Genomic DNA, 20,383 nt, shown 5'->3' with positions numbered 1-20,383 from the left:
TATACTCAGTGCTCTGACCTTGCAAGCTGAAAGCCTCCTTCACTGCCCTGTCTCCCTGTGACTCCGCCTCCAATGAGATATGAAGCTGTACCCCTGGATCTCTTTGTTCAATAACACTCGCGAGGGCTCTACCATTGACTGTGTAAGTCCTGCCCTGGTTTGACCCACCAAACTGCAACACCTCGTAATAATCCAAATTAAACTCCATCTGCCATGCCTCAGCCCACTGGCCCAGCTGATCAAGATATACTCTTTAGCTAGAGCTCTCAAGGTTAGGGGTGGCATATGTAGAAGGTGGTCCCAGGGCAGATTATACTAAATGCGCAGAGTGGCCTCTCCTTTCTTGTCTGTTCCCAGAAGCAACCAAATCTTTGTTGAGAAAGAACATTGGAATCTCTCTCCCTCTGTCTTCACGCACACACATAAATGATGTCAAGCTTTATGACATTGGTCTGAACAAAGCGTTCTTATCTGTATGGGATCAGAGAAGCTGGACAGCAGTGAGGGTGGCAACGTGACAATGACAAAGCCAAACCTCCACTCCAAAGAGGATGGGATGCTACCACCTGGGGCTGATGTCATATCCTGGGTTCTATCACCCAGGTTGATGTCATATCCTGGTTTCTATCCCCCAGGGCTGATGTCATATCCTGGGTTTTGTCACCCTGGGCTGATGTCACTTCCTGTCCATGAATATTTTTACTTCCATCACCAATGATGAGACACAACCAGGGGAACAGAAAAGAAAAATTTGCTCTTTCCGCAAACTCATTCCCAAAGCAATTAAAGTGCATTTTGTCACCCCTGCACTTGTGTCACAGTGGTAGTGCCCCTACCTTTGAGCCAGGTGACCTGCTCCAGAGGATGTATTATAATTGTTTGGGTGCTCCCTTTACAGATTGGTCTATTCCTTTCCGTTATTCCATAAGGTAATGTGGCTTCCACATTCCAAACTCCCCCACACCAATGACCTCTGACCCCCTCACGAGTGAAGGGGACCTCTGCCTTAAAAAACCTGCAATGACTCCGCCTGCGCCACGCTCTGAGGAAGAGAATCCTTATCATATTGAATCACAGAATAGACTATTCCTGCTCCAAATTTGTAGGTTCAAACTCTCTACTGGGAACAGCAGCCAATTAGTACACAGCATCTTCCCACAGAGCAGCAATGAGATCAGCTGATTGGCTGAGGTTCAGCGGGGGTCTCTCTATCATTGTTTACGTTGTAGTGGAACCTTTAGTAACAGCTCAGAAAGACACTGGGCTCAGCAGATTACTGTAAGGAAAGGACACTGACAGAGCAGCAATCCCTCAACAGGCTCACCCTCAGCCCGTACTCCCTCAGTCTGCACTCCATCAGTCTGTACTCCCTCAGTCTGTATTCCCTCAGTCTGAACTCCCTCAGTCTGCACTCCCTCAGTCTGTACTCCATCAGTCTGTACTCCCTCAGCCCATACTCCCTCAGTCTGTACTCCCTCAGTCTGTACTCCCTCAGTCTGCACTCCCTCAGTCTGTACTCCCTCAGTCTGCACTCCATCAGTCTGTACTCCCTCAGTCTGTACTCCCTCAGTCTGTACTCCATCAGTCTGTACTCCCTCAGCCCATACTCCCTCAGTCTGCACTCCCTCAGTCTGTATTCCCTCAGTCTGCACTCCCTCAGTCTGTATTCCCTCAGTCTGTACTCCCTCAGTCTGTATTCCCTCAGTCCGTACTCCCTCAGCCCGTACTGCCTCAGCCCGTGCTCCCTCAGCCTGTACTCCCTCAGTCTGAACTCCATCAGAGTAAACTCCCTCAGTCTGCATTCCCTCACTCTGTACTCCCTCAGTCTGCACTCCCTCAGTCTGAACTCCCTCAGCCCGTACTCCCTCAGTCCGTCTGAGTAAACTCCCTCAGTTTGCACTCCCTCAGCCCGCACCCCCTCAGTCTGCACTCACTCAGTCTGTATTCCCTCAGTCTGTACTCCCTCAGTCCGTACTCCCTCAGCCCGTACTCCCTCATCCCGTATTCCCTCAGTCTGCACTCCCTCAGTCTATATTCCCTCAGTCTGAACTCCCTCAGCCCGTACTCCCTCAGTCTGAACTCCGTCAGTCTGTACTCCCTCAGTCTGCACTCCCTCAGTCTGCACTCCCTCAGTCTGTACTCCCTCAGCCTGTACTCCCTCAGCCCGTACTCCCTCAGCCTGAACTCCCTCAGTCTGAACTCCCTCACTCTGTACTCCCTCAGTCTGCACTCCCTCAGTCTGAACTCCCTCAGCCCGTACTCCCTCAGTCTGCACTCCCTCAGTCTGCACACCCTCAGCCCATACTCCCTCAGTCTGAACTCCGTCACTCTCTACTCCCTCAGTCTGCACTCCCTCAGTCTGAACTCCCTCAACCCGTACTCCCTCAGTCTGAACTCCCTCAGTCTGCACTCCATCAGTCTGCACTACCTCAGTCTGAACTCCGTCAGAGTAAACTCCCTCAGTCTGAACTCCCTCTGTCTGTACTCCCTCAGCACGTACTCCCTCAGTCTGCATTCCCTCAGTCTGCATTCCCTCAGCCAGTACTCTCTCAGTCTGTACTCCCTCAGTCTGTACTCCCTCAGTCTGTACTCCCTCAGTCTGAACTCCCTCAGTCCGTACTCCCTCAGTCTGTACTCCCTCATCCCGTATTCCCTCAGTCTGCACTCCCTCAGTCTATATTCCCTCAGTCTGAACTCCCTCAGCCCGTACTCCCTCAGTCTGAACACCGTCAGTCTGTACTCCCTCAGTCTGCACTCCCTCAGTCTGCACTCCCTCAGTCTGTACTCCCTCAGCCCGTACTCCCTCAGCCTGTACTCCCTCAGTCTGAACTCCCTCAGCCCGTACTCCCTCAGTCTGCACTCCCTCAGTCTGCACTCCCTCAGTCTGCACTCCCTCAGTCTGTACTCCCTCAGCCCGTACTCCCTCAGCCTGTACTCCCTCAGTCTGAACTCCCTCAGCCCGTACTCCCTCAGTCTGAACACCGTCAGTCTGTACTCCCTCAGTCTGCACTCCATCAGTCTGCACTACCTCAGTCTGAACTCCATCAGAGTAAACTCCCTCAGTCTGCATTCCCTCACTCTGTACTCCCTCAGTCTGCACTCCCTCAGTCTGAACTCCCTCAGCCCGTACTCCCTCAGTCCGTCTGAGTAAACTCCCTCAGTTTGCACTCCCTCAGCCCGCACCCCCTCAGTCTGCACTCACTCAGTCTGTATTCCCTCAGTCTGTACTCCCTCAGTCCGTACTCCCTCAGCCCGTACTCCCTCATCCCGTATTCCCTCAGTCTGCACTCCCTCAGTCTATATTCCCTCAGTCTGAACTCCCTCAGCCCGTACTCCCTCAGTCTGAACTCCGTCAGTCTGTACTCCCTCAGTCTGCACTCCCTCAGTCTGCACTCCCTCAGTCTGTACTCCCTCAGCCCGTACTCCCTCAGCCCGTACTCCCTCAGCCTGAACTCCCTCAGTCTGAACTCCCTCACTCTGTACTCCCTCAGTCTGCACTCCCTCAGTCTGAACTCCCTCAGCCCGTACTCCCTCAGTCTGCACTCCCTCAGTCTGCACACCCTCAGCCCATACTCCCTCAGTCTGAACTCCGTCACTCTCTACTCCCTCAGTCTGCACTCCCTCAGTCTGAACTCCCTCAACCCGTACTCCCTCAGTCTGAACTCCCTCAGTCTGCACTCCATCAGTCTGCACTACCTCAGTCTGAACTCCGTCAGAGTAAACTCCCTCAGTCTGAACTCCCTCTGTCTGTACTCCCTCAGCACGTACTCCCTCAGTCTGCATTCCCTCAGTCTGCATTCCCTCAGTCTGCATTCCCTCAGCCAGTACTCTCTCAGTCTGTACTCCCTCAGTCTGTACTCCCTCAGTCTGTACTCCCTCAGTCTGAACTCCCTCAGTCCGTACTCCCTCAGTCTGTACTCCCTCATCCCGTATTCCCTCAGTCTGCACTCCCTCAGTCTATATTCCCTCAGTCTGAACTCCCTCAGCCCGTACTCCCTCAGTCTGAACACCGTCAGTCTGTACTCCCTCAGTCTGCACTCCCTCAGTCTGCACTCCCTCAGTCTGTACTCCCTCAGCCCGTACTCCCTCAGCCTGTACTCCCTCAGTCTGAACTCCCTCAGCCCGTACTCCCTCAGTCTGCACTCCCTCAGTCTGCACACCCTCAGCCCATACTCCCTCAGTCTGAACTCCGTCACTCTCTACTCCCTCAGTCTGCACTCCCTCAGTCTGAACTCCCTCAACCCGTACTCCCTCAGTCTGAACTCCCTCAGTCTGCACTCCATCAGTCTGCACTACCTCAGTCTGAACTCCGTCAGAGTAAACTCCCTCAGTCTGAACTCCCTCTGTCTGTACTCCCTCAGCACGTACTCCCTCAGTCTGCATTCCCTCAGTCTGCATTCCCTCAGTCTGCATTCCCTCAGCCAGTACTCTCTCAGTCTGTACTCCCTCAGTCTGTACTCCCTCAGTCTGTACTCCCTCAGTCTGAACTCCCTCAGTCCGTACTCCCTCAGTCTGTACTCCCTCATCCCGTATTCCCTCAGTCTGCACTCCCTCAGTCTATATTCCCTCAGTCTGAACTCCCTCAGCCCGTACTCCCTCAGTCTGAACTCCGTCAGTCTGTACTCCCTCAGTCTGCACTCCCTCAGTCTGCACTCCCTCAGTCTGTACTCCCTCAGCCCGTACTCCCTCAGCCTGTACTCCCTCAGTCTGAACTCCCTCAGTCTGAACTCCCTCAGTCTGCACTCCCTCAGTCTGAACTCCCTCAGCCCGTACTCCCTCAGTCTGCACTCCCTCAGTCTGCACTCCCTCAGCCTGTACTCCCTCAGTCTGAACTCCCTCACTCTGTACTCCCTCAGTCTGCACTCCCTCAGTCTGAACTCCCTCAGCCCGTACTCCCTCAGTCTGAACTCCCTCAGTCTGCACTCCATCAGTCTGCACTACCTCAGTCTGAACTCCGTCAGAGTAAACTCCCTCAGTCTGAACTCCCTCTGTCTGTACTCCCTCAGCACGTACTCCCTCAGCACGTACTCCCTCAGTCTGCATTCCCTCAGTCTGCATTCCCTCAGTCTGCATTCCCTCAGCCAGTACTCCCTCAGCCAGTACTCCCTCAGTCTGTACTCCCTCAGTCTGCACTCCCTCAGTCTGTACTCCCTCAGTCTGTACTCCCTCAGTCTGCACTCCCTCAGTCTGTACTACCTCAGTCTGCACTTCCTCAGCACATACTCCTTCAGTCTGTACTCCCTCAGTCTGTACTCCCTCAGTCTGTACTGCCTCAGTCTGCACTCCCTCAGTCTGTACTCCCTCAGTCTGTGCTCCCTCAACACGTACTACCTCAGTTTGTACTTCCTCAGTCTGTACTTCCTCAGTCTCTACTCCCTCAAAGTGCACTCCCTCAGCACGTACTCCCTCAGTCTGCACTCCCTCAGTCTGTACTCCCTCAGTCTGTACTCCCTCAGTCTGCACTCCCTCAGTCTGCGCTCCCTTAGCCCGTACTCCCTCAGTCTGCACTCCCTCAGTCTGCACTCCCTCAGTCTGCACTCCCTCAGTCTGAACTCCCTCAGCCTGTACTCCATCAGTCTGCACTCCCTCAGCACGTACTCCCTCAGTCTGTGCTCCCTCAACACGTACTCCCTCAGTCTGTCCTCCCTCAGCCCATACTCCCTCAGTCTGTACTCCCTCAGTCTGCACTCGCTCAGTCTGTTCTCCCTCAGTCTGCGCTCCCTCAGCCCATACTCCCTCAGTCTGTGCTCCCTCAGTCTGTGCTCCCTCAGTCTGTACTCCCTTAGTCTGTGCTCCCTCAGTCTGCGCTCCCTCAGCCTGTACTCCCTCAGTCTGCACTCCTCAGTCTGTGCTCACTCAGTCTGCGCTCCCTCAGCCCATACTCCCTCAGTCTGTACTCCCTCAGTCTGCACTCCCTCAGCCCGTACTCCCTCAGTCTGAACTCCCTCAGTCTGTACTCCCTCAGTCTGTACTCCCTCAGTCTGCACTCCCTCAGCCCATACTCCCTCAGTCTGTGCTCCCTCAGTCTGTGCTCCCTCAGTCTGTACTCCCTTAGTCTGTGCCCCCTCAGTCTGCACTCCCTCAGCCTGTACTCCCTCAGTCTGCACTCCTCAGTCTGTGCTCACTCAGTCTGCGCTCCCTCAGCCCATACTCCCTCAGTCTGTACTCCCTCAGTCTGCACTCCCTCAGCCCGTACTCCCTCAGTCTGTACTGCCTCAGTATGCACTCCCTCAGCCCATACTCCCTCAGCCCGTACTCCCTCAGTCTGAACTCCGTCAGTCTGTACTCCCTCAGTCTGCACTCCCTCAGCCTGTACTGCCTCAGTCTGTACTCCCTCAGCCTGTACTCCCTCAGTCTGTACTGCCTCAGTATGCACTCCCTCAGCCCATACTCCCTCAGCCCGTACTCCCTCAGTCTGAACTCCGTCAGTCTGTACTCCCTCAGTCTGCACTCCCTCAGCCCGTACTCCCTCAGTCTGAACACCGTCAGTCTGTACTCCCTCAGTCTGCACTCCCTCAGTCTGCACTCCCTCAGTCTGTACTCCCTCAGCCCGTACTCCCTCAGCCTGTACTCCCTCAGTCTGAACTCCCTCAGCCCGTACTCCCTCAGTCTGCACTCCCTCAGTCTGCACACCCTCAGCCCATACTCCCTCAGTCTGAACTCCGTCACTCTCTACTCCCTCAGTCTGCACTCCCTCAGTCTGAACTCCCTCAACCCGTACTCCCTCAGTCTGAACTCCCTCAGTCTGCACTCCATCAGTCTGCACTACCTCAGTCTGAACTCCGTCAGAGTAAACTCCCTCAGTCTGAACTCCCTCTGTCTGTACTCCCTCAGCACGTACTCCCTCAGTCTGCATTCCCTCAGTCTGCATTCCCTCAGTCTGCATTCCCTCAGCCAGTACTCTCTCAGTCTGTACTCCCTCAGTCTGTACTCCCTCAGTCTGTACTCCCTCAGTCTGAACTCCCTCAGTCCGTACTCCCTCAGTCTGTACTCCCTCATCCCGTATTCCCTCAGTCTGCACTCCCTCAGTCTATATTCCCTCAGTCTGAACTCCCTCAGCCCGTACTCCCTCAGTCTGAACTCCGTCAGTCTGTACTCCCTCAGTCTGCACTCCCTCAGTCTGCACTCCCTCAGTCTGTACTCCCTCAGCCCGTACTCCCTCAGCCTGTACTCCCTCAGTCTGAACTCCCTCAGTCTGAACTCCCTCAGTCTGCACTCCCTCAGTCTGAACTCCCTCAGCCCGTACTCCCTCAGTCTGCACTCCCTCAGTCTGCACTCCCTCAGCCTGTACTCCCTCAGTCTGAACTCCCTCACTCTGTACTCCCTCAGTCTGCACTCCCTCAGTCTGAACTCCCTCAGCCCGTACTCCCTCAGTCTGAACTCCCTCAGTCTGCACTCCATCAGTCTGCACTACCTCAGTCTGAACTCCGTCAGAGTAAACTCCCTCAGTCTGAACTCCCTCTGTCTGTACTCCCTCAGCACGTACTCCCTCAGCACGTACTCCCTCAGTCTGCATTCCCTCAGTCTGCATTCCCTCAGTCTGCATTCCCTCAGCCAGTACTCCCTCAGCCAGTACTCCCTCAGTCTGTACTCCCTCAGTCTGCACTCCCTCAGTCTGTACTCCCTCAGTCTGTACTCCCTCAGTCTGCACTCCCTCAGTCTGTACTACCTCAGTCTGCACTTCCTCAGCACATACTCCTTCAGTCTGTACTCCCTCAGTCTGTACTCCCTCAGTCTGTACTGCCTCAGTCTGCACTCCCTCAGTCTGTACTCCCTCAGTCTGTGCTCCCTCAACACGTACTACCTCAGTTTGTACTTCCTCAGTCTGTACTTCCTCAGTCTCTACTCCCTCAAAGTGCACTCCCTCAGCACGTACTCCCTCAGTCTGCACTCCCTCAGTCTGTACTCCCTCAGTCTGTACTCCCTCAGTCTGCACTCCCTCAGTCTGCGCTCCCTTAGCCCGTACTCCCTCAGTCTGCACTCCCTCAGTCTGCACTCCCTCAGTCTGCACTCCCTCAGTCTGAACTCCCTCAGCCTGTACTCCATCAGTCTGCACTCCCTCAGCACGTACTCCCTCAGTCTGTGCTCCCTCAACACGTACTCCCTCAGTCTGTCCTCCCTCAGCCCATACTCCCTCAGTCTGTACTCCCTCAGTCTGCACTCGCTCAGTCTGTTCTCCCTCAGTCTGCGCTCCCTCAGCCCATACTCCCTCAGTCTGTGCTCCCTCAGTCTGTGCTCCCTCAGTCTGTACTCCCTTAGTCTGTGCTCCCTCAGTCTGCGCTCCCTCAGCCTGTACTCCCTCAGTCTGCACTCCTCAGTCTGTGCTCACTCAGTCTGCGCTCCCTCAGCCCATACTCCCTCAGTCTGTACTCCCTCAGTCTGCACTCCCTCAGCCCGTACTCCCTCAGTCTGAACTCCCTCAGTCTGTACTCCCTCAGTCTGTACTCCCTCAGTCTGCACTCCCTCAGCCCATACTCCCTCAGTCTGTGCTCCCTCAGTCTGTGCTCCCTCAGTCTGTACTCCCTTAGTCTGTGCCCCCTCAGTCTGCACTCCCTCAGCCTGTACTCCCTCAGTCTGCACTCCTCAGTCTGTGCTCACTCAGTCTGCGCTCCCTCAGCCCATACTCCCTCAGTCTGTACTCCCTCAGTCTGCACTCCCTCAGCCCGTACTCCCTCAGTCTGTACTGCCTCAGTATGCACTCCCTCAGCCCATACTCCCTCAGCCCGTACTCCCTCAGTCTGAACTCCGTCAGTCTGTACTCCCTCAGTCTGCACTCCCTCAGCCTGTACTGCCTCAGTCTGTACTCCCTCAGCCTGTACTCCCTCAGTCTGTACTGCCTCAGTATGCACTCCCTCAGCCCATACTCCCTCAGCCCGTACTCCCTCAGTCTGAACTCCGTCAGTCTGTACTCCCTCAGTCTGCACTCCCTCAGCCCGTACTCCCTCAGTCTGAACTCCGTCAGTCTGTACTCCCTCAGTCTGCACTCCCTCAGCCCATACTCCCTCAGCCCGTACTCCCTCAGTCTGAACTCCGTCAGTCTGTACTCCCTCAGTCTGCACTCCCTCAGCCCATACTCCCTCAGTCTGCACTCCCTCAGCCCGTACTCCCTCAGTCTGAACTCCGTCAGTCTGTACTCCCTCAGTCTGCACTCCCTCAGCCCGTACTCCCTCAGTCTGCACTCCCTCAGCCCATACTCCCTCAGTCTGTACTCCCTCAGTCTGCACTCCCTCAGCCCATACTCCCTCAGTCTGTGCTCCCTCAGTCTGTGCTCCCTCAGTCTGTGCTCCCTCAGTCTGTGCTCCCTCAGTCTGTACTCCCTCAGTCTGTGCTCCCTCAGTCTGCGCTCCCTCAGCCTGTACTCCCTCAGTCTGCACTCCTCAGTCTGTGCTCACTCAGTCTGCGCTCCCTCAGCCCATACTCCCTCAGTCTGTACTCCCTCAGTCTGCACTCCCTCAGCCCGTACTCCCTCAGTCTGAACTCCGTCAGTCTGTACTCCCTCAGTCTGCACTCCCTCAGGCTGTACTCCCTCAGTCTGTACTCCCTCAGCTTGTACTCCCTCAGTCTGTACTCCCTCAGTCTGCACTCCCTCAGGCTGTACTCCCTCAGTCTGTACTCCCTCAGCTTGTACTCCCTCAGTCTGTACTGCCTCAGTCTGCACTCCCTCAGCCCATACTCCCTCAGCCTGTACTCCCTCAGTCTGCACTCCCTCAGTCTGCACTCCCTCAGCCCGTACTCCCTCAGTCTGAACACCGTCAGTCTGTACTCCCTCAGTCTGCACTCCCTCAGCCCGTACTCCCTCAGTCTGAACTCCGTCAGTCTGTACTCCCTCAGTCTGTACTGCCTCAGTCTGCACTCCCTCAGCCCATACTCCCTCAGTCTGCACTCCCTCAGTCTGTACTCCCTCAGTGCGTTCAATTAAGAATTGCACAGCTGAACATTTTTTGGAAATTTGATTAAAGTCTTACAGTTTGTACCCCCTAGGCCATCTGTCCTCTTCAATCATTTAGCCTCTATCTACCCCCACTCCATTTCCCAGCTGCCAGCCTGTAGATCAGTCTGCCCTGGCCTGATCTAAATATTCCATTGAATGTCCTCCTGTCTATCTCCCTCTCAGGAGGTGAGTTCCAGATACCTACCACCCTTAGGATCAGATTGTTTTCCCTGAAATCCCCTCTGCTCCTTACTTTAACATGTGTCGCTTAGTCATGGAGCCCTCTAACTAGGGAGAAAGATTTCTTCTTACCTACTCTGCTAATTACAACCTCAAAAACTCTCCTGGATGTTTTCAGAATGATCTCCATTTTATGAATTCACGTTGACTACTTAGCACCTCCCCAGCCAATCACCTCGAGTAGTTTCACGTATTCCTAACGTCAGTTACAATTAACATTCACCAAACTGCCCTCGCTGCTGGTGATCTAATGGATAAATCTGAAATTCCCAAAGGATTTCAAAGTGAAGATGGTGTTGGAATTGTTCATCGATCCTGGGAATCTAGAACCTGGGATTGCCGTCTCAAGGAGATTGGCAGGTCAGGATTGAGATGGGGGGATCTATCTCTGGCTTTGGGTGCTGTGAACCTTTGGGATTGGTCTACATGAAAGATCTCCAGATGCTCAGTTGTTACCAGAAGAAGGTGTGGTTGCTTTGGAGAGGGTGCAGAAAAGGTTTACCAGGATGTTGCCTGGTACGGGGGATTTTAGCTATTAGGAAAGGTTGGATAGACAGGGTTTGTTTTCACTGGAACATAAGAGGTTGGGGGGTGTGGTGGGGGGGCGGGGCTGTGGTGGTGACCCGATACAAGTTTATAGGATTATGAATGACATGGATAGAGTGGGACGTATGAGGCTCTTTCCCCAGGGTGGAGGGATCAATTACTAGAGGACACAGGTTCAAGGTGTGTGTGTGTGTGTTCATGTGCATGTTTGTGTGTGTCACTGTCTATGTGTGCGTGTGTGTGTCCGTCTGTGTGTGTGTGTTTGTGTGCATGTGCATGTCTGTGTGTGCGTGTGTTCATCTGCATGTGTGTCTGTGTGTGCGTGTGTGCATGTGTGTCTGTGTGTCTGTGTGTGTGACTGTCTATGTGTGCGTGTGTGTGTCCGTCTGTGTGTGTGTGTGTGTTTGTGTGCATGTGCATGTCTGTGAACATGTGTGTGTCTGTGTGTGCGTGTGTTCATCTGCATGTGTGTGTCTGTGTGACTGTCTATGTGTGTGCACGCATGCGTGTGTTTGTGCGTGTACGTGTGTGTGTGCACGCAAGCATGTGTGTCTGCGTGTGCACATATGTGTGCGCACACATGCGTGTGTGTTTGTGCATGCACGTGTGTGGACGCGTGTGTGTCTGTGCATGCACGTGTGTGTGTCTGAGTCTGTGTGTCTGTGTGTGTGTTGGATGTGTTGGGTGGGTTGGGGGGGGTTAGGGGATTGGGTGGGGTGGGGCGGTGGGTGGGTTGGGTATATTAGGTGGGTTGGAGGAGTTGGGTGTTTTGGGTGGTTGGGTGTCTTGGGTGAGTTGGATGGGTTGGGTGGATTGGGGTTTGGGGGGGTTGGGTGTGTTGGGTGTGTTGGGGGGTTGGGTGTGTTGGGGGCTTGGGGGGTGTGATGGGTGTGTTGGGGTGTTGGGGGGGTTGGGGGTGTGTGTTGGGTGTTTGGGTGGATTGGGTGTGTTGGGGATTTGGGTGGGTTGGGTGAGTTGGGTTTTGGGTGTGTTGGGTGGGTTGGATGGGTTGGGTGGGTTAGGTGGGTGTGTGTGTGTGTTGGGGGTTGGGTGTGTTGGATGGTTTAGGTGGGTTGGATGTGTGTGTGTGTTGCGTGGGTTGGGTGTGTTGGGGAGTTGGGAGAGTTGGGGGTGTGGGTTGGGTGTGTTGGGAGGGTTGGGTGGGTTGGGAGTATTGGGGGGTTGGGGAGTTGGGGGAGTTGGGGGGGTTTGGGTGTGTTGGGGGGTTGGGGGATTGTGGGGAGTGTGTTGGGGGGTTGGGGAGTTGGGGAAGTTGGGGGTTGGGGGGTTTGGGTGTGTTGGGGGTTTTGGGGTGTTGCGGGGTGGTGTTGGGTGTGTTGTGGGTGTTGGGGTGGTGTGTTGGGGGAGTTGGGGTTTGGGTGTGTTGGGGGTTGGTTGTGTTGGGGGGTTGGGTGTGTGGGGGGTTGGGGGGTCGGGTGTGTTGGGGGGTTGGGGGATTGGTGGGTTGGGTGTGTTGGGTGGTTGGGAGGGTTGGGTGGGTTGGGGGGTTGAGTGTGATGGGGGTTGGGTATGTTAGGTGGGTTTGGGGGATTGGGTGTGTTAGGTGGGTTGGGTGTGTGTGTGTGCTACGTGGGTTGGGTGTGTTGGGGGGGTGGGGGAGTTGGGGGTGTGTGTTGGGGAGGTTGGGGGGTTGGGTGTGTTGGGAGGGTTGGATGGGTTGGGGTTTTGGGGAGTTGGGGGGGTTGGGTGTGTTGGAGGGGTTGGGTTGGTTGTGTGTGTTGGGGGTTGGATGTGTTGGGGGGTTGGGTGTGTTGGGGGGTTGGGAGTGTGTGTTGGTGGGTGTTTGGGGTGTTGGGTGGGTTGGGTTGGTTGGGTGTGTTGGGGCGTTGGGGGATTGGGTGGGTTAGGTTGGTTGGGTGTGTTTGGGGGTTGGGTGTGTTGGGGGTTGGTAGGTTGGGTGTGTTGGGGGGTTGGATGGGTTGTGTTGGGGGTGTGTTGGTTGGTTGAGTGTGTTGAGTGTGTTGGGGGTTTGGGTGTGTTGGGTGTGTTGGGGGGTTGTGTGTGTTGGGGGATTGGGTGTGTTGGGGGGTCAGGTGTGTTGGGTGTTGGGGGTGTTGGGGGGTTGGGTGCGTTGGGGAGTTGGGGGTTGGTGGGTTGGGTGTGTTGGGGGGTTGAGTGTGTTGGGGGGGTTGGGTGTGTTGGGTGGTTTGGGTGGGTTGGGTGTATGTGTGTGCTGCGTTGGTTGGGTGTGTTGGGGGGTTGGGGGAATTGGGTGGTGTGTTGGGGGTTGGGTGTGTTGGGAGGGTTGGGTGGGTTGGGGTGTTGGGGGTTTGGGGGAATTGGGGGTTGGGTGTGTTGGGGTGGTTGGGTGTGTTGGGTGGGTTGGGTTGGTTGGGTGTGTTGGGGGGTTGGGTGTGTTGGGTGTGTTGGGGGATTGGGTGGATTGGGTTGGTTGGGTGTGTTGGGGGGTTGGGGGGTTGAGTGTATTGGGGGGGTTGGGTGTGTTGGGTTGGTTTGGGGGGTTGGGTGTGTTGGGTGGTTTGGGTGGGTTGGGTGTGTGTGTGTGCTGCGTGGGTTGGGTGTGTTGGGGGTTGGGGGAATTGGGTGGTGTGTTGGGGGTGTTGGGTGTGTTGGGGGTGTTGGGTGTGTTGGGGGGTTGGGTGTGTTGGGTGGGTTGGTTGGTTGGGTGTGTTGGGGCGTTGGGTGTGTTGGGGGTTTGGGGGGTGTTGGGGGTGTTGTGTGGGTTGGGTTGGTTGGGTGTGTTGGGGGGTTGGGTGTGTTGGGTATGTTGGAGTGTTGGGGGGCTGGGTGTGTTGGGGGATTGGGTGTGTTGGGTTGGTTGGGTGTGTTGGGGGGTTGGGGGGTTGAGTGTATTGGGTGTTGGGTGTGTTGGGTTGGTTTGGGGGGTTGGGTGTGTTGGGTGGTTTGGGTGGGTTGGGTGTGTGTGTGTGCTGCGTGGGTTGTTGTGTTGGGTGTGTTGGAGGGGTTGTGGGGTTGGGTGTGTTGGGTTGGTTGGGTGTGTTGGGGGGTTGGGTGTGTTAGGGGGTTGGGGGCGTGTGTTGGGGGGTGTTGGGTGGGTTGTGTGGGCTGGGTTGGTTGGGTGTGTTGGGGGGTTGGGTGTGTTGGGTTGGTTTGGGGGGTTGGGTGTGTTGGGTGGTTTGGGTGAGTTGGGTGTGTGTGTGTGCTGCGTGGGTTGGGTGTGTTGTGGGGTTGGGGGAATTGGGTGGTGTGTTGGGGGGGTTGGGTGGGTTGGGGTGTTGGGGGTTTGGGGGAATTGGGGGTGTTGGGTGTGTTAGGGGGTTGGGTGGGTTGGGTTGGTTGGGTGTGTTGGGGGGTTGGGTGTGTTGGGGGGTTGGGGGGGTGTGTTGGAGGGTGTTGGGGGTGTTGTGTGGGTTGGGTTGGTTGGGTGTGTTGGGGGTTGGGTGTGTTGGGTATGTTGGAGTGTTGAGGGTTGGGTGTGTTGGGGGATTGGGTGTGTTGGGTTGGTTGGGTGTGTTGGGGGGTTGGGGGGTTGAGTGTATTGGGGGGTTGGTGTGTTGGGTTGGTTTGGGGGGGTTGGGTGTGTTGGATGGTTTGGGTGGGTTGGGTGTGTGTGTGTGCTGCGTGGGTTGTTGTGTTGGGGGGGTTGGGGGAATTGGGTGGTGTGTTGGGGAGGTTGGGTGTGTTAGGTTGGTTGGGTGTGTTGGGGGGTTGGGTGTGTTGGTGTGTTGGGGTTGGGTGTGTTAGGGGGTTGGGGGCGTGTGTTGGGGTTGTTGTGTGGGTTGGGTTGGTTGGGTGTGTTGGGGGGTTGGGTGTGTTGGGTGCGTTGGGGGGTTGGGTGTGTTGGGGGATTGGGTGGGTTGGGTTGGTTGGGTGTATTGGGGGGTTGGATGTGTTGGGTGTGTTGGGGGTTTGGGTGGGGTGTGTTGGGGGTGTGTTGGGTTGGTTGGGTGTGTTGAGTGTGTTGGGTGTGTTGGGGGGGTTGGTGTGTTGGGGGGGTTGGGTGTGTTGGGGAGTTGGGGGTGTGTGTTGGGGGAGTCTGTTGGGGGGGTTGGGTGTGTTGGGGGTTGGGTGTGTTGGGGGGGTTGGGTGTGTTGGGGGTTGGGTGTGTTGGGGGGGTTGGGTGTGTTGGGGGTTGGGTGTGTTGGGGAGTTGGGGGAGTCTGTTGGGGGGGTTGGGTGTGTTGGGGGTTTGGGTGTGTTGGGGGTTGGGTGTGTTGGGGGTTGGGTGTGTTGGGGGTTGGGTGTGTTGGGGGGGTTGGGTGTGTTGGGGGGTTGGGGTGTATGTCTGTATTCTGAGACTGTGCCCCCTGATTCCGGACTCCCCACCCCGACACAACATCTCCATGTACAGAGTCTATCTAGCCCTGTTAGAATTTGACTCCAGTCAATACAGACTCAGTGAATCTCTGTCTCTGAATGAACACAATAATTGAGCTTCCAGAGATTTTAGTGGAGACCAATCCCAAAGATTCACAGCACTCAAATGTTTCCCCAACTCAATCCTGAACTACCAAGCTCCTTGAGATGATTTAGGACTGAGACAAGGGAACATTTTAGATTAGATTAGATTACATTACAGTGTGGAACAGGCCCTTCGGCCCAACAAGTCCACACCGACCCGCCGAAGCGTAACGCACCCATACGCCTACATTTACCCCTTACCTAACACTACGGGCAATTTAGCATGGCCAATTTACCTGACCTGCACATCTTTGGACTGTGGGAGGAAACCGGAGCACCCGGAGGAAACCCACGCAGACCTGGGGAGAACGTGCAAACTCCACACAGTCAGTCGCCTGAGGCGAGAATTTATCGTAAGGAATTCTCTACCACAGAAAGCTGGGAAGGCTGAGTCACTAAATCTTTTCGAAAAAAGAGATCGATTTATAAAATGCATTTTAAAGACATCTGTCTTTAGCAGAAAATGTGACATTGAGATCGAGGATCAGCCACACAACCACATACTAATCAGTTGTGATTAAAAGAATGAGATGTGATGAAATATGAATTTCTTAAAGGAGGAAGTGGTGGAGGCTGGTACAATTACCCCAGGTTCTACATTCCCAAGATCTGGGAAGAATCCGAACAGATCCCTTAAGAATCTAAAAACCAGAAGAACAGCAGATGCTGTAAATCAGAAAGAAAACAGAAATTGCTGGAAAAGCTCAGTAGGTCTGGCCGCAGACAGAAATCAGAGTTAACGTTTCAGATCAAGTGACCCTTCCTCAGAACTGACAGTAGCTAGCGAAATGTCGGTTTTTGTGCAGAAGATAGGGTGGGGGAAGGGGATAAGGAGTAGATGATAGATGGGGATAGAGCCCAAAGGAGAGAACAGTTGGACAGACAAAGGACTGGATAACGATCTGGTTAGGAGGGTGAATAGCTGTCGGTGGGGACTATTAGTGGCTAACAATGGGTTGTGTGTAATAGGAGACTGGGTTCTGACGAAGGGTCACCGGATCTGAAACATCAACTCGGATTTCTCTCCCCGATTCTGCCAGATTTGCTGAGCTTTTCCAGCAACCTCTGTTCTTGTTTCTGATTTACAGCTCTTTTGGGTTTTTTTGTGATAGCAAGGCCATGTGTGTGCGTGTGTGTGAGCATGCATGTGTGTGGCTATGTCTGTCTGTGTATATATGTGTGTATGTGTGTGTGTGTGTGAGCATGCATGTGTGTGGCTATGTCTGTCTGTGTATAAATGTGTGTATGTGTGTGCGTGTGTGTGAGCATGCATTTGTGTGGCTATGTCTGTCTGTGTATATATGTGTGTGTGTGTGTGAGCATGCATGTGTGTGGCTATGTCTGTCTGTGTATATATGTGTGTATGTGTGTGTGAGCATGCATTTGTGTGGCTATGTCTGTCTGTGTATATATGTGTGTATGTGTGTGTGTGTGTGAGCATGCATGTGTGTGGCTATGTCTGTCTGTGTATATATGTGTGTATGTGTGTGTGTGTGTGAGCATGCATGTGTGTGGCTATGTCTGTCTGTGTATATATGTGTGTATGTGTGTGCGTGTGTGTGAGCATGCATTTGTGTGGCTATGTCTGTCTGTGTATATATGTGTGTATGTGTGTGTGTGTGTGTATGTGAGCATGCATGTGTGTGGCTATGTCTGTCTGTGTATATATGTGTGTATGTGTGCGTGTGTGTGAGCATGCATGTGTGTGGCTATGTCTGTCTGTGTATATATGTGTGTATGTGTGTGTGTGTGTGAGCATGCATGTGTGTGGCTATGTCTGTCTGTGTATATATGTGTGTATGTGTGTGTGTGTATGTGAGCATGCATGTGTGTGGCTATGTCTGTCTGTGTATATATGTGTGTATGTGTGCGTGTGTGTGAGCATGCATGTGTGTGGCTATGTCTGTCTGTGTATATATGTGTGTATGTGTGTGTGTATGTGAGCATGCATGTGTGTGGCTATGTCTGTCTGTGTATATATGTGTGTATGTGTGTGTGTGTGTGTGAGCATGCATGTGTGTGGCTATGTCTGTCTGTGTATATATGTGTGTATGTGTGTGTGCGTGTGTGTGAGCATGCATGTGTGTGGCTATGTCTGTCTGTGTATATATGTGTGTATGTGTGTGTGTGTGTGTGTGAGCATGCATGTGTGTGGCTATGTCTGTCTGTGTATATATGTGTGTATGTGTGTGCGTGTGTGTGAGCATGCATTTGTGTGGCTATGTCTGTCTGTGTATATATGTGTGTATGTGTGTGTGTGTATGTGAGCATGCATGTGTGTGGCTATGTCTGTCTGTGTATATATGTGTGTATGTGTGTGCGTGTGTGTGAGCATGCATTTGTGTGGCTATGTCTGTCTGTGTATATATGTGTGTATGTGTGTGTGTGTATGTGAGCATGCATTTGTGTGGCTATGTCTGTCTGTGTATATATGTGTGTATGTGTGTGTGTGTATGTGAGCATGCATGTGTGTGGCTATGTCTGTCTGTGTATATATGTGTGTATGTGTGCGTGTGTGTGAGCATGCATGTGTGTGGCTATGTCTGTCTGTGTATATATGTGTGTATGTGTGTGCGTGTGTGTGAGCATGCATTTGTGTGGCTATGTCTGTCTGTGTATATATGTGTGTATGTGTGTGTGTGTATGTGAGCATGCATTTGTGTGGCTATGTCTGTCTGTGTATATATGTGTGTATGTGTGTGTGTGTATGTGAGCATGCATTTGTGTGGCTATGTCTGTCTGTGTATATATGTGTGTATGTGTGTGTGTGTATGTGAGCATGCATTTGTGTGGCTATGTCTGTCTGTGTATATATGTGTGTATGTGTGTGTGTGTATGTGAGCATGCATGTGTGTGGCTATGTCTGTCTGTGTATGTATGTGTGTGCGTGTGTGTGAGCATGCATGTGTGTGGCTATGTCTGTCTATGTATATATGTGTGTATGTGTGTGTGTGTATGTGAGCATGCATGTGTGTGGCTATGTCTGTCTGTGTATATATGTGTGTATGTGTGTGTGTGTATGTGAGCATGCATGTGTGTGGCTATGTCTGTCTGTTTATATATGTGTGTATGTGTGTGTGTGTGTTTGAGAGCATGCATGTGTGTGGCTATGTCTGTCTGTGTATATATGTGTGTATGTGTGTGTGTGTGTGAGCATGCATGTGTGTGGCTATGTCTGTCTGTTTATATATGTGTGTATGTGTGTGTGTGTGTTTGAGAGCATGCATTTGTGTGGCTATGTCTGTCTGTGTATATATGTGTGTATGTGTGTGTGAGCATGCATTTGTGTGGCTATGTCTGTCTGTGTATATATGTGTGTATGTGTGTGTGTATGTGAGCATGCATGTGTGTGGCTATGTCTGTCTGTTTATATATGTGTGTATGTGTGTGTGTGTGTTTGAGAGCATGCATGTGTGTGGCTATGTCTGTCTGTGTATATATGTGTGTATGTGTGTGTGTGTGTTTGAGAGCATGCATGTGTGTGGCTATGTCTGTCTGTGTATATATGTGTGTATGTGTGTGTGTGTGTTTGAGAGCATGCATGTGTGTGGCTATGTCTGTCTGTGTATATATGTGTGTATGTGTGTGTGTGTGTTTGAGAGCATGCATGTGTGTGGCTATGTCTGTGTGTGTGTGTGTCTTTGTGTGTGTGTATATGTGTGTGTGTGAGCATGCATGTGTGTGGCTATGTCTGTCTGTGTGTGTGTGTGAGCATGCATGTGTGTAGCTATGTCTGTGTGTGTGTCTGTCTTTGTGTGTGTGTGTGAGCATGCATGTGTGTGGCTATGTCTGTGTGTGTGTGTGTGTGTGTCTTTGTGTGTGTGTGTGTCATTCTTTAAATCTCCAGCAAGCGGTTTGTCTTATAACGTTAATGATGACAAGGCCAGATTCTAGTGGAAGGCTGGGAAGTCAGTCCAGGAATGATGATGGTGGAGGGGTGAATACTAATCCACAGTGGCCCCAGACTATCGTTCTTGGTGGAGAGGGTGGGGTAGCTCCAGTCCCACCACAGCACTCCGCGTGGAGTTTTAAATTCCCTCAGTAAGTCTAGGATTGAAAGGTTAGTCTCTGTGTTAGCGACCACGAGACTGTCCCCAATTGTCGCTGACAAAACCATTAATGACCTTTCAAGGAGAGAAGGCTTCTACGCTGGCCTCCACGTGACTCCAGACCCACAGCAACGTGGCTGATTCTGCCCCTGGCTCAGATGGGTGATGGTGGACCCCCACGAGAGAATATTTCAAAAAGGAAGTGGTGTTGGCAGCAGCCGTCTCACTGCAGGAGCCATCAAGAGAGGACTCGGCATGGAATCAGGCCATTCGGCCTGTCTGTCCTGTGCTGGTGTTTGTGGGCCTTCTCCCATCCTTACTTCGTCCCCTTCCCCCTCACCCCAGCATGGATGTATCCTCCCACCTTGTTGAAATCCAGCTTTATATGCACACTTTTCCCAAAGATCTTAGCTGAAGACTTGACTGGGACTTAAAGAAAAATGACAAAAGTCTTGAAAAATCCAACAGTCAATCAACCGTCAGTAAACCACCAAGGGTCTAACGTTTAGAGAAATAAAAAAGGGGGAGGGTACGGGGGAGAGTCAAGCAGAAGTCTTTAGAAGGGGGTCGATGCGGAGCGGGGTGGTGGGAAAATCTGAAACTGGGCACCAAAATAAAAGAAGATAAATCCAATAGGGAGATTTGGAAAGACTTCTTCAGCCTGAGAGTGGTGAGAATGGATAGCTATCACAGTACAGTGCTCAAGACAAAAAGCATACACATCGACAAATATTTACACACAGTTCTTAGGGCAAAAGGGATCAAAAGGGTATGGGGGAGCAAGCAGGAAAAATTGGATGATCAGTCATGATGTTATTGAATGGTGGAGCAGGTCTGAAGGGCTGAATAGCCTACTTCTGTTCCCATATTCTATGTTTCAGTTCAATAGATAGGAACATTAGGGCAGCACGGTGGCTCAGTGGCTCAGACTGCAGCCTCATGGTGTCAGGGACCCCGGTTCGATTCCACCCTCGGGTGACTGTCTGTGTGGAGTTTACACGTTCTCCTCGTGTCTGTGTGGGTTTCCTCTCATGGTCCAAAGATGTGCAGGTTAGGGTGGATTGGCCATGCTAAATTGCCCCATAGTGTCCAGGGATGTGCAGACTGAGTGGGTTAGCCATGGGAAATGTGGGGTTACAGGAACAGGGTTGATGGGATGCTCTTTGGGGAGGGGTCAATGTGGATTCAATGGGCCGAATGGCTTGCTTCCAAAC

The 20,383-nt window shown here is 53.1% G+C and overlaps 1 protein-coding gene across 3 annotated transcripts in view; it reads right to left on the bottom strand.

The window, feature by feature from the left end:
- Window positions 1-20,383, bottom strand: part of LOC122542686 (ras and Rab interactor 2-like) — a 72,405-nt gene that overhangs the window by 51,489 nt on the left and 533 nt on the right. The gene's annotated exons all lie outside the window — the stretch shown is intronic.

This window comes from Chiloscyllium plagiosum, unplaced genomic scaffold, assembly GCF_037043375.1.
Source record: "Chiloscyllium plagiosum isolate Xiang-an unplaced genomic scaffold, Cpla_swu_hap1 HiC_scaffold_47, whole genome shotgun sequence".
NCBI classification, from domain to species: domain Eukaryota; kingdom Metazoa; phylum Chordata; class Chondrichthyes; order Orectolobiformes; family Hemiscylliidae; genus Chiloscyllium; species Chiloscyllium plagiosum.
This window is presented reverse-complemented; position numbering and strand designations above follow the sequence as displayed.